This window comes from Egretta garzetta, unplaced genomic scaffold (assembly GCF_000687185.1).
Source record: "Egretta garzetta isolate BGI_Z169 unplaced genomic scaffold, ASM68718v1 scaffold55, whole genome shotgun sequence".
Classification (NCBI taxonomy): Eukaryota; Metazoa; Chordata; class Aves; order Pelecaniformes; family Ardeidae; genus Egretta; species Egretta garzetta.
Window position 1 is genome coordinate 3034753 of NW_009259863.1, and position 7941 is coordinate 3042693.

General features: G+C 39.1%; 1 protein-coding gene across 1 annotated transcript in view; it reads left to right on the forward strand.

Moving 5' to 3' along the window:
* EYS (eyes shut homolog) overlaps positions 1-7941 on the forward strand; it is a 904272-nt gene that overhangs the window by 572564 nt on the left and 323767 nt on the right. The window lies entirely within an intron of this gene.

Consider the following 7941-nt stretch of genomic DNA (forward strand, 5'->3'; position numbering starts at 1 on the left):
AAATAATCATTTTTAAATGTACGGTAATCAACAGATGTATTTATTGTTTTATGTGTGCTTTTAAGAAAAAAATAAGACAATATCTGCTATTCCACTCCAATATATGCATAAGTGCATAGCATTCACGGCTCTTACTGCACGTGTGAATTGCTCTTTTCTAGAAAATGAATTACAGGTGTTTATTTGTAGACAGGAAAATACTTTTTCAAAGAATGAGTGAGTAGAATACCAAATTAAAACAGAAATGCTTGAAACTTCCAGGGTCATCATGCTCCTTTTCATCTGTAAGTAGTTTTAGTATTAGAAGCTAACAGAGTTTTTAGCTGCAAGGTACATCATAGCCACCGCACTAGGTGATTCTGGAAATATGCTGAATCGAAAGAGCTGACCTGAGCATCAGTTTGGCTGTCAGAATGCAGGCGTCAGTGAAAATCTGAATGGAAATCAACAGAAATCGGGAGCTTCATTTTGGGCTTACAACCGAGTATCTGTCATCCTAAAATAATTTCAGAGTAGTTCAGGGATTGTCTGCATTCATGAATAAAGGTACAGGTGTTAGAGCTCTCCAAACTGTTATACGTGGGGCAAAAAATGTACCTCTGATTTCTGTTTAGTTTGAAATGGACTATTTAAGTTATACTTTTGAAAGATTGTGGAAACACAAATGTTTTACTGGCACATACCATATGCCAGTGTCAGGCATAGTCCGCATTGCTGGTCATGGTCCAGTATTCCAGTCCTTCCTTTCCACGGGGAGTTCTCCAGAACCTCTTTTTTTGGCCTATAGGACTCATATAAAAGGGACAAAAATAGAGTTATTTGCCAGTGTTCAGCAAGTTTTCTTTTAAGTAAAAAATTTAGAATAGTTTAAAAGAAACTGTTCCTCCTTCCCAAGAGATTTAAAAAAGTGTGTGGTTTATGCATTTTATACATACAGAAATTTGATATGTATTACCTATATATATATATCAATATACAGAAAATGGAAATAATTACCATGCATATAATTTATTGTTATTCTTGGATATAAACAAGTTTCATGCCCATTTTTCCCCACAGTATCCAAATACTGTAAATAATAAGAAATTTACATTTTTAAAAAGGGATTTTACTTCCACTTTCCATAAAATAAGCATATATTACAGAACATTGCTACTTGTATGATTAGAAATCTCTGGATTTCAATTTCTGTTGTAGTCTTGGCTTCTTTATACCACTCTGCTTTCTAAAGATTTGTGCTGTTTGTACACATATATATCTTCTTTAAAAAATAACTTGAAAGATACATAAGAAAATATTGTACATATAGATTTTTTTGTTGTTTACAACTGTATTTTATAACTCTTCAACAGAATGGAGGGGAGAACTGAAAATTACTAGAAAATGCAGCCAATTGTCCCCTTTATGAAGAGAGCTGGGAGAGCAAATGCAGATCTTACCACCCCTTTTGAAGTAGAAGAGGTTAAGAATCAAAACACAGATCAACAGGCATGACTGATGCGTGTGTTAGGAAAGATACACAATAATTGCAGGAAGAGGGAAGGAGCTTCCTGGGTTTTAGGGTCTGATTTTCCATCCCTTTAAGGCAGCTGAATTCTGTGTATGGGCTCCTGCATGTGTGTATGTGTACGTTTAGGCTAGAAGTGTAGACATTGTGCATTACAGGAGCTCTAAACAAGCCATCTTTTCCTTTCAGAAGAATGTTGCAGTCTACTTGAATCTGTAGCTCTGTGTAAGCACAACAAAGGAACAGTAAAGAGGGTTTATTCATAACCATTGTTTTGCTTTGTTGGAAAGCTGCTTGTGGGCTGCACTGACAATGGTTCTGGATGTTAACCACATTTTATTGTTGTCTAGCACGCCACATTAGAGAACATTTCAACTTTGGGAGAAAAACATAACTCTCTGCTAGTCACGCAGCACAGACTTCTTTGACAGCATAAAACATAGATTCACTGTAACCGTGGGTACATTATGTGGAACCAAAGGTGAGACATACCACAGTGAAATAGCAGAAAAAAACCCAGAAATAATGGTTGAAGATCGATGTTCTGCTCTGTCTTTAAGGTGTTTCAGCTGAAAAGACTAAACAGAACATACAGGAGAACATGAGACTCATTTGAAAAGAAACTAAAACCTTTTCAATACCAATTATAAATATGAAGTAGGTTATTGTATTTAAGGGAATAAAGAATAAAAGTTACGGATTTTGATGTGGCTGTCCTCCAAGACTTGCTGGAATGATTGACCTTATTTTAGAATGCAAAAGAGAGTGATTGACATGATTCGTTAAATGTGAAACTTCAAAGAAATGCAGTTTTTGGAGATAAACATAGAAGTGTAAAGAAAATGAAAGCTGAAGTACTTTCAGCATATTGACAGTAAAGCAAAAACACTGCTACGTGCATAGGCTACCTGAGACAGGAGGCTCTAAGGTAAAAATAAAAAAAAGGATCATATGACTCATATCCATTCACTCTGCTTTTATATTCTGTCAGAGTTTACAGAACTGGGGAGGCATAAATTCTTTATAGTTAGGACAGCAAGCACGTTTCTACTGTGGTAAGTTACCTGTTTCAGTTTAAGGCTATTTTCTCTTCTCCTTTTATCATTCCTGTCCTCAAAGAGCCTGACTGTCTCAATAACCTCCTTGTAGATTCTGAAAGGCTGCGGTTAGGTTGCCCTCAAACCTTCCCTGAAGGCTTCTCATCGTCAGCATGAACATAGTGTTGGACCCTTGCTCTGTCATGGCAATGTTTTTCCTCACGTGAAGCTTTTTTGAATGTGAACTTCAGCAGTGGTTGAAATGCAATCAAATCACACCATTAACTCTATGCGTATCTATTGGTGATATGGAGAAGGTAGTGTGTACCTGGAAAAAACTTCCCACTACAGGTACAATCACGGTTGTACAGTAAAAATATTGAATGAAGGAAGTGCAAACAGCAGTTTAGTGTTTGAAATTATCTATTGGTATTAAGTGCAAAGGATAGATACATTGTAGTTTTGACAAAATATTTAACTATTATTAACAGTAGTTAGAGTCGTTTGAAAATCTCCAGGGTGCAGAACAGTAATATTTTATTAAAGACATACATTCCAGCTAGAAATGGTACTCCCACTAAGTAGCCTTACCACTAAGAAAAACTGGTTGTAAATATCTCCCTTTTGTTGGTTTTTTTCCATTAATCAACTTCAATGAAAAAACTAATACTAATAAAATTATTTTTTGCCCACGTATTTCCCATGTTCCTCAAAAAGTAAAGAAATAAGCCAAGAGATGGAGTTTCATAGCAAAGTATCGTGGATGAATTTGCTTTCTGTCATCCTAATTGGATGACTGAAGACTTATTAATGAAAATGAAATTATTAGTTTCAAAGTCATTGAATTGTTGCCAGCACTAATCTCCCCAAGAATATGTTCACAAAAATATTTGTTAAACTTCAACTTTCTATCAGTATTACTGTAATTTAAAAGGATGCCACATATGAATACTCATAGGAGAATGAAATGGTGGGGAGGCTAACTAAATATAATAATCTTTTAACTGACTTACCATCTGTAATTCTTTGCAGTGCTTGTACTGTTCTTCTCTTCGAGTGTCAGTGGTCGAGGAGCTTGTCCGTCCTGTAACAGGACATATGAGTTAAACTCATCTTACTTGCAAGAGCTTCTCATCATGCTGTTGCCCATCTGCTCCTCCCTCACTTCTGTTCAGGTTACAGTAACTGTCCCCCAGCACACATAGTCCTCTTCCTTAGGTTAACAAGGAAAACCACTCTTACTCCCCATGGTTAGATGTGTCAGCAAAACAGCCAGGTGTTTTGCTAGATGAGTCAGCTGCTGGTCAGGACTTCAACCCTGGCTGGTGGGACTGAGGGCCCCCATGCTTTCCTCCCTCATGCCCAGAGCTCTGCAGTCACTCTCAATGCTTTGGGTTACCCCAGCAGCATTGTTGGTGCCCACATGGAAGAGCAGCAAGGGTTAACCATGTGTGGGCTAGGCAAGCCTTGTGGGTCCCTCTGCAAAATCTGGGATCCTGATCCTGCCAGGCAGTCAGCCTCAGGAGACATCAGGTCAGACTGACAGATTAACACCCCCATACCTTGCAGAAGGAAGTCTTCAGTAATGGCCTCACTCATCCTTCCCCCCTTCTGCAGACGCAAGGTGTGAGCTGAGCTGGCTCTGAGGGGTGTCCTAGAGCACCTTGTTTGCCCTCAGCAGTGCCCTGGGCAGTTGTAGGTAGATCAGGAACTGTCCTCCACTCACATAGGTCACAAACTTCCAGCTCCCCCATCTCAACATCTCCCACCACTAACATATGAGTCCATACCCTCCAGCTACCCCCCTGCTCCTGTGGCTCAGCTTCCCGCCTTATGTTTCTACAAACCCCTCGTTTCCCCTGATGGTGCGCAGCTGCCCCTCTCCCTGCTCTCCCTTACCTGACAGACCAGTGCTGCTGCCAGAGCGTGCTGAGGGACCCAGCTGCAAGCAGCAGTGAGGGGCCGAGAGAGGGACATGGGGCCGCCATTTTTGTCTTTGGCCTGCCTGCCAGCCAGCTGGCCACACAGGAGGTGGTAAGTACGGGGGGATGGCCAGTGTGATGGGCCACACACACCCGGCCTGGGGAAGCTATGGCACTGTTTATGGTGGAAGCTAACAAGGCTGTCCCGGGAGCAGCATTGCTCCTCGCATGCTGTTTGCATAAGCCTGGGCCACGGGCCGCCATTGGAATTAGGCTGTTGGGGTCTGTAGCCAGCCCAGTGAAACAGTCCTTGCTCTGACCTTCTCATTTCACGTTTCTAAAGCTTTTTGTTACCTGGAATTCCCCAGTTTTAAGCAAACAAAGCTTTCTTATGGCCATAATTATATACTGTTGTAAGAGACCTGTTTGTTCTTTATAAAAAATAAAATTTCCAAACAGCAAATTAATAGTTCATGTATTTCATGAGAGAGTCCTTCCCACAGGACTTCTCTTTGAATGTTGTAAGGTATTTCTAATTAAAGAAATAGTAAATGGTGTAAAAGGTGTGTCAATGAAAGAGGAAGAAACGATAGCTTGAGCAGGAGTGTTTTATCCTGAGGTGTAACGTTACAAAAAAAAGAGCAGTGGAAGAAAAAGGTTTATTAGAATCCTCTCTGTGCCTGAATCCATACGAACTGCAGAGTATGCATTAGACATAGAAATATCCAGAGACAGAAGCTCCATCGTCCACAGGAGCATATGCTCATGAGCATATTAAAAGTTTTCATTATCTCCACCTGCTTTTAAAAAAAACAAGACTCGCAGCTGCCTAGCTCTGGAGAAGTCTTAAATTTGAAGGCCTTTGTTCTGAAGCTGCTGCAGCTGAAGCTCCCTGGAATGGAGGAAACCCAGTAGGTACTGGGAAGAGTTAATGTGGCTTGCCAGCTGGCTGGGCTGCAGCCCTGCCTGTGTATATGCTCACCATTATGGCTGGGTCTCAAACCTTTTAACATTCTGACATTAATGTGAATTCATGTAAACAGAAAAATACAGAAAGCTGTATGTACGTAGCGGAATGAGCTACAGCTGAAAGGATTTTATAGGCCAAAGGGCTTTCCTGTTTCTTAGGAAAGCAAGTGTTAGACATTCAAAGATAAAATACAGCTTCTTTTTTTTATTTTTTATTTTCTAAAGGCTTGGGTGATGAGCACTCTGCTTTAGGACAAATAGCAATCTAAGAAGCCAACTCGAGGTCAAATGAAAAAGCTGCATGCAAGTGTAGTGGAAGGATTATAAGCAAAGCTTATGTTCTATAAAAAGTGATTGTGTACTCTTACAAATAATGTGAGAATCTTCATAGGTAAAACCACAGCAGTGGGTTATGTTAATAGCTATTGTGGGAAGGTGTGTAGCCATTTGTGATGCAAGTAACACATTTTCTAGGGGTTTCACAAAAACCTGGAGCCTGCTCAACGTTCTTCAGTGCTTGCTGTCATTAACTCTTTCCATATTTATGGACATAAGGTAATTGCAGCAATTTTACTACCAAGCTGATTCATTTAAAAAGCTTTCTGATTAGCAGCATGAATATATTTCCCATTAGAAGCCAAACTGGCTCCAAATCCATTGAATAATGGAGTGTATTGTGTTGGAAGGCAGCATCATTTGTGGCCATAGGAAGATAAAAAGACATGGATGTCAGTGAGAATAAAGTACAATTTTTTTGTCTGCAGTGCTTTCTGTACTTACAACAATTATATGTAGGAGGCTAGAGGTAGATGCCACTAGCTTTTTCTTGTTTGGTCTTTCCTGAAATTTAGTAGATAATCCAGTCTGACTTCAGTTACCAGAGTTACAGTTTCAGGAATCGTGAGTAAACTGCTTTGTTTCCCCCACCTGACTGTTTTTTTCTCCTCACAGATTTTACTCTCTTGTAGTGAGATTCCTAAGGGCTCAGATGCCTTGTGGTAGCAAAGCACCAAAGAACTGACATAATTTTGACCTGTTCTCATGTCTACTTAATTATGTGCTGAACAATGGAAAAAAAAAAAACAAACCACAAAACCTCTAAAAACATGAGAAAATACAGAAGGAATCAGGACTGCAGGAAAGAGATGTTCCATGAAGCAAGCTTTTCTGTCCTTCAGCCAAGCTGATCTCCTAAGTGGAGTCAAGACAAAGAGGTGGTTAGATACCAATATCTCAGAAATGTGGGGATAACTGAGCAGTTCCATGGGAGAAGCAAAACCATGTGCAGGGGCAGTTCAGGGCAAATGGAATGAGGGGAAGATTTAGTGCTCAGTGGCGAGCTCAGGAAGGAAGACAAACAAGGGTTAGGGATTGTAGGTAATCCTCTAAAGCTATGTCTGCCCTTTCTTAGAGAAATTGTCCTATTTCTAAAATGGAAGACGTTATCTATGCAACTTGTTGGGGTTTTTTTGTTGGTTTGTTGTTTTTTTTTTACTTAAATTTACACATACAGGCTTATTTCAAAAGAGAATTTTTAAAGATTAAATGTACTTTAAATTATAAGGTCATCTTTTTTGCATCACTGGTCATTGGTTGTCATTGCTTGAATTTTTGTGTGGCTTTACTGTGTTTTGTATGTCTACAGATATTACTGATTTGTTGTTGTGTCTCTTTTCACCTCTTCCTGAGAATTTGTTAAGAGCTTTGTTTGGGATTTGACTGCAGTGTTTCTGATTTTGTAAATAAGTTTCTGAAAAGTCATGAAAGGGTAAACTCAGCATACTCTTCACAGTGATACACAGGAGGGCAGCATTAATAGTTTGTAATTTATCCCAGTATCATTGATGATCAGAATTTAACCATATATAGTAATGTATTTGCTATTGAAGTTGGTGTCAGAACAGATTAAAATTTTGCCTATGTTGGAAAACAGAAATGGGATTTGTGACCTTCAAAGATACTCAAAATCACTGTATAGATGATTCAGTGAAACGTGAGCCAAGCAAAATGGATTATCCACCTATTATGTGTAATGCATTGTATCTAGGTTCATATTGTTGCACTGACTTTTTTGAAAAGATGGGCGAGTTGTTAGTATCACTTCAGATTTTTATCAGTCTCATAAAGTTGTTCAGGTATGCTAGGTGATTCTTCAAGTGAGACTAAAGCATATTTCTGCTTGTGCAAAAATAAAAATACAATAGCTGTCCTAAACCAAAACAACTAAAGTCTTTATGTTACATGTGTGGAAGAGGACACATATTCTTAATTCCTTATGAGCAGATAAATGTACTGATCTGAGGCTCAGTTGAAATATTGGAAAGTAAAAAATGGAGTGCATGACTCTGCATTTGTGCATTAATAAGTACCTATATGCATGTTGAACACTTTTCTTTTAAAAGCACAACATGAGAGAGAAAAGATGGAGAGGGAAAGAAAAGAAGGAAGAAACAAAGGGTGGGAGGAAAGGAAGGGAAGATAAGGGAGGAAGGAAGGGAGGGAAAGA